General features: G+C 37.1%; 1 protein-coding gene across 3 annotated transcripts in view; it reads right to left on the bottom strand.

Moving 5' to 3' along the window:
* The window catches only part of TENM4 (teneurin transmembrane protein 4), a 2813748-nt gene that overhangs the window by 1023017 nt on the left and 1774179 nt on the right, over positions 1–16552 (bottom strand). The window lies entirely within an intron of this gene.

Raw genomic sequence — 16552 nt, forward strand, 5'->3', positions numbered from 1 at the left:
TGGTTCCCACCTGGGACTCTGACCTTCCTATAGCTTTCCCATATGGCCTCCTCTTTAGGATTAACTGTGAAGAGTCTCTTCTGCCAATCTTTGGTTTGTCTTCTGGGTGAGTTGCTCTGAGACCTATATATATTCATGGGACAGGTGGGCTGAGGATTCTCCTACTCCCACTATCTTCCCCTGACTTTTTTCCTTTTTTAAAAAATTGTATTTTTAAATAATCTCTATATACAGCATGGGGCTCAAACTTACAACCCCAAGATCAAGAGTTGCATGGTAGTCCAACTGGGCTAGCCAGATGTCCCTTACCCTGACTTCTTAAAGAAATATCATGATAACTTGAATATGTACACCTTAAACTCCAAAGCAATAACTAAAATGATAAAAGAGTTATAGCTCAGTCAACAAGAGAAATAAAATGGAATTAGAGAATATTCAATTATTCCAAAAGATAGCAGTAAAAGAAGAAAAATAAAATAAAAAGAATTTAGACACAGACTATAAAAAGCAAGTTACTAAATTTAAATCTAACTAGATCAATAGTGACATTAAATGATTAAATACCAATTTGATCCAGATTATTAAACTGGACTTAAAAAAGGAAGAGACCTAAACTATATGTTGCTTACAAGAAACTCACTTTAAATTTAGGAACACAAGTAGGTTACAGCTTAAGGGGTAGAGAAAAAAATGCCATGCTAATTAAAAGGATGCTTTAGTGCAAGTATAGCACATATTAGTATCAGAAACAGTAGATTACCAGAAATAAAATGAGATTTTTTGCAATGATAAAGGGGTCATTTCGTCAAGAGGTCATGAAAATCCTATGGGGCATCTGACTGGCTCATATGGAGGAACATGAAACTTCTGATCTGGGGTTTGTGAATTTGAGCCCCACATTGGGTGTAGAGATTACCTAAATAAGTAAAAGTTAAAAAAATAAAGAGAATATGAGAATCCTAAATATTTATGCATCTAAGAAATGGATTATCAAAATACATGAAGAAAAAAACTGATAGAACTAAAAGGAGAAATAAATTTACAATTATAGTCAGTTATTTCATCAATGTGATGAAATAATTTATAGAAAAAAATAGAAATAAAAGCAGTCTCTAGTAGATCAATTATCCATTAATTTGACCTAATTAACATTTATAACAACAGAATACACATTTTTTCCCAAGTGTACACGAAACTTTTTCCAGCTTTGATCATATTCTGAACCATATTACAAGTCTCAAAATTTAGAGGGTTCAAGTCATACCATGCATATTCTGGGACTGCAATGGAATTAAGTTAGAAATCAATAAACAAAAAATCCAATCATGAAATGGGCAAAAGACATGAAGAGAAATCTCACAGAGGAAGACATAGACATGGCCAACAAGCACATGAGAAAATTCTCCGCATCACTTGCCATCAGGGAAATATAAATCAAAACCACAATGAGATACCACCTCACACCAGTGAGAATGGGGAAGACTAACAAGGCCGGAAACCACAAATGTTGGAGAGGATGTGGAGAAAGGGGAACCCTCTTACACTGTTGGTGGGAATGTGAACTGGTGCAGCCACTCTGGAAAACTGTGTGGAGGTTCCTCAAAGAGTTAAAAATAGACCTGCCCTACGACCCAGCAATTGCACTGTTGGGGATTTACCCCAAAGGTACAGATGCAATGAAACGCGGGGACACCTGCACCCCGATGTTTCTAGCAGCAATGTCCACAATAGCCAAACTGTGGAAGGAGCCTCGGTGTCCATTGAAAGATGAATGGATAAAGAAGATGTGGTCTATGTATACAGTGGAATATTACTCAGCCATTAGAAATGACAAATACCCACCATTTGCTTCGATGTGGATGGAACTGGAGGGTATTATGCTGAGTGAAATAAGTCATTCAGAGGACAAACATTATATGGTCTCATTCATGTGGGGAATATAAATAATAGTGAAAGGGAATAAAGGAGAAAGGGGAAAAAATAAGTGGGAAATATCAGAAAGGGAGACAGAACATAAAGACTCCTAACTCTGGGAAACGAACTAGGGGTGGTGGAAGGGGAGGAGGGCGGGGGGTGGGGGTGACTGGGTGATGGGCACTGAGGGGGGCACTTGACGGGATGAGCACTGGCTGTTATTCTGTAAGTTGGCAAATTGAACACCAATAAAAAATAAATTTATTATTAAAAAATAAATAAAATAGAAGTTAATAAAAAGAAATCAATAATAAAGACATTGGGAAAATTCGCAAACATTTAGAAATTAAATAACACACATCTAAATATCCATAAGTCAAAGAATAAATGAAAAGGGACATTAAATATTTGAACTGAATAAAAATGAGTATAATATTAAAAATGTATGCATGCAGCTAAAACAGTACTTATAGGGAAATTTACAGCAGTAAATACTTAGATTTAAAAAGAACATCTCAAACCAATAATTTCAGTTTCTACGATAGCATATGAAGCTCTTCGGAATCTTGACTGTATTTTTACAGTGACATCTCTCTACTACCTGCCAATGGATACTAGTACCATTGCCAGTAGTTGTTGTAACATCAAAGATACTAACAGCTGTTGCTAATTTATTGAGCACTTACTATGTGCTAGACATTTTCCCATATATTACCTCATTTAATATTCCAGCTAGTATCACATGTATCATTTATACCTTACTATAATTCTATGAGGTGGAATTATTCTTATTATTATCATCATCATCATTTTAATAAAGAGAGTACTATGTTTTAGGGAGATCACAGAATGTGTCTAAGGTCATGTAATCACCCTACCATTAAAAAATTATTGAATATCTGCTATGTGCAAAGCTCTTTTCTTTTTTTAAGACTGATTATTTATTTTAGAGAGAGTGTGTGAGCGGAGGGAGGGAATGAAGGAGAGGGAGAGAGAGAATCTCAAGTAGACTCTGCTGAGCACAGAGCCTAACACAGGTCTTGATCTCGTAACCCTAAGACACGACCTGAGCCAAAACCAAGAGTCAGATGTTTAACTGAGTGAGCCATGTCGGTGCCCAAAGGCTCCTCTGTAAATCCACAGCAAGCTAGACAGGCAGATCTGCATGTTTTCAAAACCTATTCTCTTAGCCATCTTGCTTTGTTTCCATTTGTATTTTCCTTGATTACCCATGGATTTTCCTTTCCAGAGATACAGGAATTGAGAAAGGAACATTCAGGGCAGCCTGGGTGACTCTGCGGTTTAGCGCCACCTTTGGCCCAGGGCATGACCCTGGAGACCCGGGATGGAGTCCCACGTCCGGCTCCCTGCATGGAGCCTGCTTCTCCCTCTGCCTGTGCCTCTGCCTTTCTCTCTCTCTCTCTCTCTCTCTCTCTCTCTTTCTTTATCTCTCTCTCATGAATAAATAAAGACTTTTAAAAAAAAGAGAAAGGAACATTCATAAATCATTGAATGATTATTCTGTGTCTGCCTTTCACATATTTTATCACTTTTATTCTTCATTGGGACTGTGAATTTAGTATTATTATCTGCATTCCAACTTCCAAATATATTTGATTCTTTCTTCCTTTTTCTACTAGGGCCATGACTAGGACACTATCATTTCCTGTCCAGACTATTTCTATGGTTTCATAGTTGGCTTCCTGATTTCCATTCTTTCCTCCTCAAAATCTCTTTTCCACACCATAGTAATCAAAATATTTTAAAGAGCATTTTAAAATTGCACATTAGGCCATATATCACCTGTGTTGGAAAATTATCAAGTGCACTTGGATTGAGAGGCAAACAGCTCCTTAATGAGACAAACGAGGGTCAGCATGAACTGGTCCCTGTTCATCCTATCAACCTCACCTCTTTTCACTCTGCTCCTGGTGACAAAAAGCCTGAACCTGTATACAATTGGTCTTTTAGTACTGGAAATGTACCAATCTCTTTCCCTTATGTAGCTTTCACACATGACATTCCTTTACCTGGTGTACATTCCTCCACTCTCACCTGGATAAGTATTTGTGCTTCATATCCCACCTTGTATATTATTTCCTGTAATCCCTTTTGACCCCTTTCCAATATCCACTTGCTTCATTAATCCCTCTTCTAGTTTCCTGTTGTTTTGCTTTGCTGCTTTTATCACAATTTAGAATCATATATTTATTTATGGCACTGAGATTCAGCAGAGATCTAGATCTTAAATGTATCAAAGTCAATTCCTTATCTTACTCTATTTCACAGTAGCATTTTAACCCAATGGGTGCCTATTTTCTCATTTTTGAAACAATATCTTCTGTTGGTTCCTATGACATACTCCCGGCTCAGTCCTAGATGACATTCTTTTCTCTATCTTATCTTCCTCTCATATCTCATCTTTATACATGGCCTTAAATCCCAATCGTGTACAGGTTATCACCTGCCTACTCAATATCTCTCCTTGGATGCCAAATATGGATCTCAGACAACATGACTGAAGCAACTATCCAGGCCTTTAAACACATAAAACAGATTCTCTCAACCGTTCCCCATCTGAGTATATTGTACCACCATCCATCCAGCTGCTGAGATATAACATTTAGAAGTCACTGCTGATTGCTCTTTTTCTCAGACCTAATTATTAACCATCAGTAAGTCCTATTTACTCAAATTCTAAAAACATCTGAAATGTGTGATCTTTCTCACCATCTTGACTGCCACAATTCTGTCTCCGAGCCACAACCATGCCTCAACTGGATCCTGGCATTAGTTCTTTTAGCCCCTCCCATGGTCTATTTTCCAGAACAACAGTCAGAGAGAGGAAACAATTCACAACATGAAGTGGAAGGTATCACTTTCTTAAAATCCTCTAATGACTTCTAACTGCAACCAGAGTGAAACACAAACTATGTGGTGGTCAACACAGCCCTTCATGTCTGGACTCACCTATATCTCCTATCTCATTTCCCTTCACTCTCCCTTTATCCACCAAGTTCCTGTCACAATGGCTTCTCTGTTCCTAGAGCATGTCAAACTCATTCCTATTTCTGGGTCCTTGATATTAAGTCTTCCACATGGAGTGCTTACTATGCATCTTTTCTGACCACAATACCATAAAACTAGAAATCAACCGCCAGAAAAAAATCTGGAAAGAGCGCAAAGACAAAGAGGTTAAATAACATACTACTACTAAATAATGAATGGATTGACAAATAAATCAAAGAATAAATCAGAAAGTACAGGGAAATGAAAATACAATGATCCAAAACCTTTGGGATGCAGCAAAAGTGGTTCTGAGAGGGAAGATTACAGCAATACAGGCCTACTTGAAGAAGCAAGAAAAAACTCAAATAAACAACTTAACTCTACATCTAAGGAACTATAAAAAGAACAACAAACAAAATCCAAAACCAGCAGAAGGAAGGAGATAATAATAGAGCAGAAGTAAATTATATAGAAACTAAAAATTAACAAATAAATAGAACAGATAAATGAAACCAGGAGTTGCTTCTTTGAAAGATCAACAAAACAGATAAACCTCTAGCCAGAGAGAGCAAGAGTGAGAGTGAGAGTGAGTGAGCGAACAAGTGAGAAAGACAAAGGACTCCAACGAAATCACAAATGAAAAAGGAGAAATAAGAACCAACACCACAGAAATACAATTGTAGGAGAATATTATGAAAAACTACATGCCAACAAATCAGACAACCAAGACGAAATGGATAAATTCCCAGAAACCTATAACCTACCAAAACTGAAGCAGGAAGAAATAGAAAATTTGAAGAGATCAATAACCATCAAAGACATGAAATCAGTAACAAAACTCCCAACATATAAAGGTCCAGGACCCGACAGATTCACAGGTGAATTGCCAAACATTTCAAGAAGAGTTAGTATCTACTCTTCTCCAAGTATTCCAAAAAACGGAAGGAAAAGGAAAGCTTCCAAAATCATTCTATGAGACCAGTATCACCCTGATACCAAAACCAGATAAAGGGACCTCAAAAAAAAAAAAAAAAAAAAAAAGAACTATAAGATAGTGTCTCTGATGAACACAGATACGAAACTCTCCACAAAATACTTACAAACCAAATCTAACAATACATTAAAAAATTCATTCACCACAATCAAGAGGGATTTATTCCAGGGATGAAAGAGTATTTCAATATCCTCAAATCAATCAATATCATATATCACATCAATAAGAGAAAGGATAAAAACCATATAATGATTTCAACAGATGCAGAAAAAGCATTTGACAAAGTACAACTCACATTCATGATAAAAATCCTCAAAGTAGATTTGGAGGGAACATACCTCAGCATAATAAAGGCCATAAATGAAAACCCACAGGAGCCCCTGGGTGGTGCAGTCAGTTAAGCATCAGACTCTTGGTTTTGGCTCAGGTCATGATCTCAGGGTTGTGAGATCAAGCCCTGTGTCAGACTTCAAGCTCAATGAGAAGCCTACTAAAGTTTTTCTCTTCCCCACTCTCTTCCTTTCTCTCTCTAAAATAACTAATTAATTTTTTTTCAAAAGTAAAAGAAAATAGCTACAGTGAACATTATACTTAATGGAAAAAACAAAACTTAGAGTTTTCCTTCTAAATTGGTAAGGAAAAAGTAAAACTTTCACTATTTGCAGGTGACATGACATTATGTATAAAAAACTTGAAAGACTCCATCAAATAACTACTATAACTGAGAAGTGAATTCAGTAAAGTGGCAGGATACAAAATCAATGCACAGAAATTTATTGCATTCCCATTACCAATGATGAAGCAGCAGAAAGAGAAATTAAGAAAAGAATCCTATTACAACTGTGCCAAAAATAATAAGATATCCAGGAATAAACCTAAGCAAAGAGGTAAAAGCCCTGTACTCTGTAAACTATAAAACACCTATGAAAGAAACTGAAGATGACAGAAAGAAATGGAAAAACATCCCATGCTTATGGATTGGAAGAACAAATATGGTTTGTATATATATATATATATATATATATATATATATATATATATATATATATACTACTCAAAGCAACCTACAGATTTAATGTAATCCCTATCAAATACCACCAGGAGTTTTCATAGAACTAGAACGAACAATCCTAGAATTTATATGGAATCACAAAAGACCCCAAATAGCTAGAGCAGCCTTGAAAAAGAAAAGAAAAGCTAGAGGCACCACAATTCCAGACTTCAAATTGTATCACAAAGCTGTAATGATCAAAACGGTATGGCACTGTCACAAATATAGACACATAGATCAATAGAACAGAGTAGAAAATCCAGAAACAAATCCACAATTATATGGTCAATTAATGTTTGACAAAATAGGAAAGAATATTCAATGGCAAGAAGATAGTTTCTTCAACAAATGGTGTTGGGAAAACTAGACAGCCACATACAAAAGAATGAAACCAAACCACTTTCTTACACATACACAAAAATGAATTCAAAATGGATTAAAGACCTAAATGTGAGACCCAAAACTATAAAAATCATAAAGGGGAGCACAGATAACAATTTCCTTGACATCAGCTATAGCAACATTTTTCTAGATATGTCTCCTGAGGCAAGAGGAAAAAAAAGCAAAAACAAACAATTGGGACTACATCAAACAAACAAACAAAAAACAACTTCTGCACAGCAAAGGAAATAATCAACAAAATTAAAAGGCAGTTTATGGAATGAGAGAAGATATTTCAAATGACATACCTGACAAATAAACACTGTATGTGAACTACATTGGAATTATTATTTTTTTAAAGTTGGATTCCTAAATTTAGAGATAGGGTCTCTATCTATAGCCCGGGGCAACAGCAGCAGCACTAGGTGTAGAGCTCCCAGGGACACTCAGCTCAGCCTCCAGCCCTAGCACTTACCCCCCACCCCCTAGTGTGGCTTGATACCTGCATATTTTTTTTTGGAAGCCTCCTTTTTCTTAATAATAAATTTATTTTTTATTGGTGTTCAATTTACCAACATACAGAATAACACCCAGTGCTCATCCTGTCAAGTGCCCCCCTCAGTGCCCATCACCCATTCACCCCCACCCCTGACCCCCCTCCCCTTCCACCACCCCTAGTTCGTTTCCCAGAGTTAGGAGTCTTTATGTTCTGTCTCCCTTTCTGATATTTCCCACACATTTCTTCTCCCTTCCCTTATATTCCCTTTCACTATTTTTTATATTCCCCAAATGAATGAGACCATATAATGTTTGTCCTTCTCTGATTGACTTATTTCACTCAGCATAATACCCTCCAGTTCCATCCACGTCGAAGCAAATAGTGGGTATTTGTCATTTCTAATGGCTGAGGAATATTCCATTGTATACATAAACCACATCTTCTTTATCCATTCATCTTTCATTGGACACTGAGGCTTCTTCCACAGTTTGGCTATTGTGGACATTGCTGCTAGAAACATCGGGGTGCAGGTGTCCCCGCGTTTCACTGCATCTGTATCTTTGGGGTAAATCCCCAACAGTGCAATGCTGGGTCTTAGGGCAGGTCTATTTTCAACTCTTTGAGGAACCTCCACACAGTTTTCCAGAGTGGCTGCACCAGTTCACATTCCCACCAACAGTGTAAGAGGGTTCCCCTTTCTCCACATCCTCTCCAACATTTGTGGTTTCCTGCCTTGTTAGTTTTCTCCATTCTCACTGGTGTGAGCTGGTATCTCATTGTGGTTTTGATTTGTATTTCCCTGATGGCCAGTGATGCGGAGCATTTTCTCATGTGCTTGTTGGCCATGTCTATGTCTTCCTCTGTGAGATTTCTCTTCATGTCTTTTGCCCATTTCATGATTGGATTGTTTGTTTCTTTGGTTTTGAGTTTGATTGCGTGGCAGGATACAAAATCAATGCCCAGAAATCAATGGCATTTCTATACACTAACAATGAGACTGAAGAAAGAGAAATTAAGGAGTCAATCCCATTTACAATTGCACCCAAAATCATAAGATACCTAGGAATAAACCTAACCAAAGAGGTAAAGGATCTATACCCTAAAAACTATAGAACACTTCTGAAAGAAATTGGGGAAGACACAAAGAGATGGAAAAATATTCCATGCTCATGGATTGGCAGAATTAATATTGTGAAAACGTCAATGTTACCCAGGGCAATTTACATGTTTAATGCAATCCCTATCAAAATACCATGGACTTTCTTCAGAGAGTTGGAACAAATCATCTCAAGATTTGTGTGGAATCAGAAAAGACCTCGAATAGCCAGGGGAATTTTAAAAAAGAAAACCATATCTGGGGGCATCACAATGCCAGATTTCAGGTTGTACTACAAAGCTGTGGTCATCAAGACAGTGTGGTACTGGCACAAACACAGACACAGATCAACGGAACAAAATAGAGAACCCGGAAGTGGACCCTGAACTTTATGGTCAACTAATATTCAATAAAGGAGGAAAGACTATCCATTGGAAGAAAGACAGTCTCTTCAATAAATGGTGCTGGGAAAATTGATACCTGCATTTTTAAAAGGCCTATCACATGGTTTTGCCACCGATACATGGATGAAATTTCAACTGCAAGATACCATCTAAATTCAGCATTGTCTTGTACAGAATCTTTCAAAATCTGGCCCCATAATACCTTTCATTCTTCTCCGTCACTCTCTTCCAAGCAGCTGCCTTCTTGCCAGCCTGAACCTCTCACAGTTCCTTGTGATGCAATCCATTGGAACACCCACAATGTAGAAGGTACTGTTTTTCCACAACTTCAGTCCTTTCACACCCTTTCCCAAAATGCTCATTGCCCTTCCCTTTGTAGGGACTCCATCAGGCGGAACTCTACTCAAATATCTTCCCCTTATCAAAGCCTACTCTGATATTCCAACTGTCTTTTTTTTTAAAATAGATTTACTTTTTATTGGTGTTCAATTTGTCAAGATACAGAATAACACCCAGTGCTCATCCCGTCAAGTGCCCACCTCAGTGTCTGCCACCCAGTCACCCCCACCCCCCACCCACCTCCCCTTCCACCACCCCCTAGTTCGTTTCCCAGAGTTAGGAGTCTTTCATGTTGTCTCCCTTTCTGATATTTCCCACTTATTTTTTCTCCTTTCCCCTTTATTCCCATTCACTATTTTTTATATTCCCCAAATGAATGGGACCATATAATTTTTGTCCTTCTCCGATTGACTTATTTCACTCCCAGCTGTCTTTTTTTGTGTTCTCTTGCCATTGTAGGATCATCTTTTATCACTCAGAATTGTACTTGCTGTGTTTACATGTCTCTCTCACACCGCACTCTCTGTGTTCCTAATTCAGAAAGTTTGATGAAAAGAGGATCTGTGGAGATTCCCAGCTTGAACTTGTGGGAGCTTTGTGAACTTGGTGAAGTTTAACTTCTCTAAACTTCAACTTCCTTTTGCCACATTAAGAGAATAGTTGGATCTCTTAGAGTTTTATGAAAATTGAAGAGACAACAAATGGAAAGCATCTTCTACAATGACAATGCATCTTATAAGCATTCAGCATAGGGTAGCCATTATTAATGTGATAGTATAAGTATAGGATGATATATTAGTCTTATTCACCTTTATATTTTCAGTATGTAGGATGTACCAACAGGTAAGCTACTGAATGCATTTATCTTCCATGTAACTTGAGTACATACAAGGCTTTTTGTTCTAGGAAAGACCATTAGAGACAAAGTTTGCTAAACTACAAACTGTATCCCTGGCATGAGAAAGGTCCTGATGCAGCACAGCAACTATACTATACACTCCAAATACACAAACATTTGGCCTTGTTCAGGGCTTGTCACATATGCCAAATTGAAATGCTTCATGCTTACAACGCTTGTAACTCAAGTATGACTTGCACACCCCATGTGCACATACCACCTTCTTCAAAAATGTCCTGGAATAAGGCATTCTTGGCTTTGAAAATTGTGGCCATGGAAACAATCCTCACACTCCCACACTCCATTCCAGGAAAACAGGGCAGGAAGGACTTCGATGAACACAAACACACAGAAGTTGGGTTGAAGGAGACAGCTCACAATCTGGTGGGGTGTTTTAATGATGAAGCCAAGGCTAATTACCAGGAATCTCCAGCAGTCTTTACAGTAAAAAGAGCAAGCATTTTATGTGAGGGGGAGGAGGAAATGAGCAAGGGTGCTACTTACTGATTTCTGGGGTCTGGAGTCTATTTATCTTTGGGGCCTGCCAAAGTAGCAGTGCAAAAAAGAAATAAAATGCAACAGTTATCTCTCCAGGCATTTCGATTTCTTTTGGAGTTTTACTGCCAAAAGGCTGACATTCTGAATTTCTGCTCAAATGACTCAGATATATTAAGGATCAGGAGTGGGAAGGAGGTAAAGTACCGTAGTCCTAATTGAGGTCCTCTGGTGATTAATTCTTCCCATGCTTCAATCCTTCCTCCATAAAGTCCCTGGTAAAATATTCCTAAAACTCTAATCAGAAGAGTACACTTTTGACCAAAGACCTTCAGTAGCAACCCACAGCTTTCAGGATAAAATCCAAATTCTCCAATCGAGAATGTGAGTTTCTTCATGTCTGGCTTCACAAGCTCCTGTTGCCTGATGTTCTCTTGCATTTTAGTCTTATGAAAATATTTGCTCTTCTCAGAATGAATGTTGTATCTTGAAACCCTGTGCCTTTGCAAATGTTCTCTTCTTTTTTTTTAAGAGTGCCTTACTTGGGCACCTGGGTGGCTCAATCAGTTAAGTGTCTGCCTTCAGGTAAGGTCATGATCCCAGAGTCCTAGAGCAAGTCCCCCATTGAGCCCCCCATTGGGCTCCCTGCTCAGCAGAAATCCTGCTTCTCTCTCTCCCTTTACCTGCTGCTCCCCCTGCTTGTGCTAGTGCACTTTTTCTGCCAAATCAATAATTTTTAAAAAATTAACCTAATTAGCCAGCTCCTACTTATTTTTAAAACTCTGTGGTATGCTTTTTTTGATCGCATTCACCTTCCTCATGCTTTCCTTCTCCATCTGTTGATTATGTCTGTTCTTATGCTACTACCCCCTCACCCCCCCACATATCCTCATTCTAATATTGTAACACAAATAGATACTGGCATCTTTTCTCCTCCATTGGCCTGGGAACTCCTTGAGGGCACTGCAGGCAATACTTTCCACAATTCTGCCTGCTTCTACTTCCTCAGGCTACCCTCATCCTGCGGTAGCACCAACAGGGAAAAAGAGATAGTCACTAACATTTTGAGTTGGGTAATGGAGAGAGTATTACAGAAAGATATAGTATCTGTGTGCCAGATACCCTGGTGGGAATATGAAACTGAATTAAACAGAGTATTTCCTCTAGAATTTTTACCTCTGGGACATTATCATATTTAATAAATTGTGAGAGCTCTTTTAGTATGTTGTTTCAATTTATTAAACTAAAAAACCTTGGACGATAGGTCCAATTATTATGCAATTTTGGAAATGAGAATAAGAGAGTCAAATAAATGCCTTTTCTAAAATGTTATGCCTTGTAAGAGACCCAGAATTGGAACTTATTTACAAAGTGAAGAATATTCTTTAAAGAATTAAATCTACTATTTTATTAAGCATCTGCTATTTTCTTGGAATTGTGTTACATTCTGTACATATATTAATATTAATTTATAAGAGGGCATCATGAAAATCAGGATTATCTCTACTTTGTAGATGAGAAATTTGTGGCTCAGAGATACAAAGTACTGTTTCTAAGTACAGACAACAGGCAAAAGCAGAATTAATACTTGAGCCTGGATCTAATTGACGCAAAAATATCAAGCTTGTTGGTTTGTCACTTCATTGTCACCCAATTCCCTTGGAATAGACAAGAGCTGATAGAAACCTTCACAGAAAGCCCCTTAGGAGAACAAAATTTTAAGCAGTCTCTGCAAGATCATAATAATGTAGAGGAAAAGGTTATCCCATTGGAGAGGTAAAAAGGGGATCCAAGAATCGTTGTATGAATACAGAGAACCTATTATTAAGGTAATTTTAGGAAGCAAGAATGAAGGAATGTGCTTCTCTTCTTTCTTGTTTTCTGGTCCTTGTTCATCCATCAAGGAATCCATTGAATGGGCCCTTTTAACAACAGTTGGGATAATCCAGACAACTTGGACATCTCCAGCAGAATGAATGACCAATATGGTGAAGACTCAAAACCAAAGTCTCTAAGGGGAGTTTGAAAGAGCATGGATATTTTCAGCAGGAAAATGAATGGCTCAGCATATACAGCAGAGGATTCTCTTAGTATTCAGAGGGTTTTCATAATGAAGAAAAAACAAAACCAGTACAAAAACCATGAGGAAGATTGGATTTCCTCCTGGGGTCCACATGTAGAAACAACCAGGAAACATGTTTCTTCTCAAGTGGTATAAAGGAAGGACATTCTAAATTACATGGGAATAGGTGATAGTCTTCCATCATGGGAGATGCTCTGATAAAGGTGGTCATTCAAGAAAAGGCCTTTAAAATTCCTGCCATTGCAGGCCCCTCTGGTTCTGAGACCTGCATTAAATTCAAATGAATAACACTAAAGCCATATTTACCATAAGAATTATCGTGTCTAGGATGCTCTGTAGATGGGGACATCTAGTCAGGAATAGGATCTAATCACATTAACTTTCAAATGGATGAGGCACTGGAGTATAGCAAATCAGAGCCCCTTAGAGGTGAAGATGAGTCACAGATTACCATCATAGCTGGTGTATTTTAGTCTTCTGGGTCCTGTGGTATACAGCATTGAAATAGGCTGAAAATATTATGTCCTTAGGGTGATAAAATATTCCTTGGTAAGCAAACAGATTCATTTTCCTAAAACAAATAAATCACTTGTGCTTTTCTTCTCCTAGAATTCTATCAAGACTTTAAGAAATCCGCCTGCCAAAAAATTGGTCTAAAAAATAAGTGTATATTTTGAGAGGTACTGTACAAAGAGTAAACACATGGAAGTTCCCACACCAGAGGTCAAACTAGATTCAAAACATTTGCCAATTTTGATGAGAGTTGTAGAAGTTGTAGAATCAAGTTTACCAAAGTAAATACTTTTTCTGAAGAGCTTTAGAGTTTAAATTTCCAGCAACTTCTAATTTTCACTGAAGTCATATAGTCAAGAACACAAATGGCTTTATAAGGGAAAACTGTTGCCCAAAGTATAAATTCCATCTAATAACTCAAACCTCAAATGTTAAAACCCCTTGAGTTTCAGTATGCTTAGACTGAGATTTGAATGCTAAATCTAGGCCAAAGAGAACTTTGGTCAAAGAATTTCTTTCCAGTCCTAGAAGCTTGGAGGTAGCTTTGAAAAACAGTTTTAATGGGAGCATTTTACAGAGATAACATGTGCTGAATTTATTCTTTGAAAAATTATTTTTGATTACTATCTCTGTGCCAGATATTCTGTTGGGCACAGGAGTGGAAAGTATAAATGAGTCAGAGCTCCTCCCATGAACAAACTCACAATTTAATTGTGGGGGAGGCAGACTTACAATTATATAATGCAGTTTCTACGTGCAACAAGAGAGATATATAGATGGAATAATATTATGTAAAGGAAGGAATAATTGACTATGCATCCTATGTATGGGTGCAGGTGAGGGGTAGTAAAGCTCATAGGAGAAGATTTCTTAAAATAATTGGTATGTAACCTCAGAGCTAGGTGTTGTAGTTTACCTTTTCCTATATAGGTAAACAATGAAAGGACATCCTGGAGAGGAGAAAGATATTATACAAAGGTGCCAAGGTGTGGAAAAGTGTGGCATATTTAGAAAAACTTGAATATGACTAGTAAGGTACAGGTGAGGTTACATAGGGGATGGGGCTGGGATGTAGCAGAGATTAGAGGAAGCATTAGTCTGTGCAAATGCAATCATCCTTTGTGGGGAGGCAAAAATTTTTTAAATAAGAACATGACATGATCAGATTTTATGCTTTATAAATGTATTTTTCCATAATGTAGAGATTAGACTGGAGGGGAAAAGGAATGGAATCTGGAAGCACAATTAAAAGTTGATTATAACATTTATAAGTCTGATAGAATCTAGTGGTAGTAAGCCTATGGGGAAATATGCATTCTTATATACTGTTGGTGGAAATATAAATTGGTACAATCATTTAGAAGACAATTTTATAACATGTGGCAATTACATTTCTAGAATTTTTCTTATACACATGTATAAAAATATTTGCTATGAACAAATGTGAAGAGACTAAATGTCCATCAATCGGTGACTGGTTAAAAAAAAGCAGTGTGTACTTATACAATGTAACAGGCTGAAATAATAAAATGAAATAAGACAGATATATACTTGTATGGAAAAGTTGTCAAAATGTATTATGAAGGGAAGAGAGTGTGTTGTAGCACAGGTTATAGCTAGCTAGCCAGACAATACATACAGTAATTGATAATCATTCTATTATGATACCTAGAAAAGCTAAACCAAAACAAATATATAGTTTGAAGAAATGGAAAGCAGTTGCAAAGTGTTTGAAAAATTAAATGTCTGTGATTATAGTTCTAAGAAATAAGACCAGAATATAGGGTGGTTTTCCACTAGAAGTGTCTGCTGGTTCTGGAACAGGCATAGGAGAAGCTAAGAAGTTATATATATAGATTTCAACAGATTCTCAGAGCGAAAATGGCAAAAAATGGGGTTTAGATTCCCAAAGCTATGAGTTGTGATTCTGATGAACTCCTTTATTTAAAATTTAAATGTCTGTACCTAGGTGAAATGGTCAACTCCAGAAATAGATTTTCCTTACAAGAGAATAAAGTCTAACTCCAGAAATAGATTTTCCTTACAAGAGAATAAGGTCTAGCTTCCAAACCACTCAATTTCAAATTGGATTGATCCAAGATAGCTACTGACACTAATAAATCTGCCCAAAGTCAATTTACGTATTTTTCTGGAAGAAAACACATTATCTTAAGTTTAAATTAAATCTACAATTTTTAATATAAAATGACCAGCATCTAGTAAAAAATAACAAGGCATAAGAAATAAGAGAAAGGACTGAAAATCAGTAAAAATAATAAACAAAAGAGGCAGGCCTACTGGGGATCCATATACTGGCACTGAAAGGCAGAAATATTTAAAATAACTGTGCTTCATACATTCAAGGAAATAAAAGAATGATACTAAGAATGTCAACAGGAAATTGAAAATCCTATTAAGTAACCAAATAGAAATTCTGCAACTTTAAAATATAGAGATGAAAATTAAGAATAAAATGGATGGATTTAATAAGAGGTTAGGACAACTGAAGAGAACTAGTAAACTGGAAAATTAGAAAAAATACAATACAAAATGACATGGAAATATGAGTTGTGAAAAATACAGAAAAGAGGGGAAGAGTTCTTAATAATCATCTAGTCCACACTCATCATGGTAGACTGGTAAACTATTCACCAAAACTCCATTTCTTCCTCAGCACAAAGAGCTAGATTACATTTTCCAGCTTCCCTTAAAATTGAATACAGACAGCCATGTGACTTGAATTTTGGCCAACAGAAAATAGGAGGAAGTGATATGATCCACTTCCAGGTGTGGCCTATGAAAGAATATCTAATTTTCTTTTTTTTTTTTTTCTTAACTAGGATGTTGATACCCAGGTGACTTTGGAAGCCACATGT

This window comes from Canis lupus, chromosome 23 (genome assembly GCF_048164855.1).
Source record: "Canis lupus baileyi chromosome 23, mCanLup2.hap1, whole genome shotgun sequence".
NCBI classification, from domain to species: domain Eukaryota; kingdom Metazoa; phylum Chordata; class Mammalia; order Carnivora; family Canidae; genus Canis; species Canis lupus.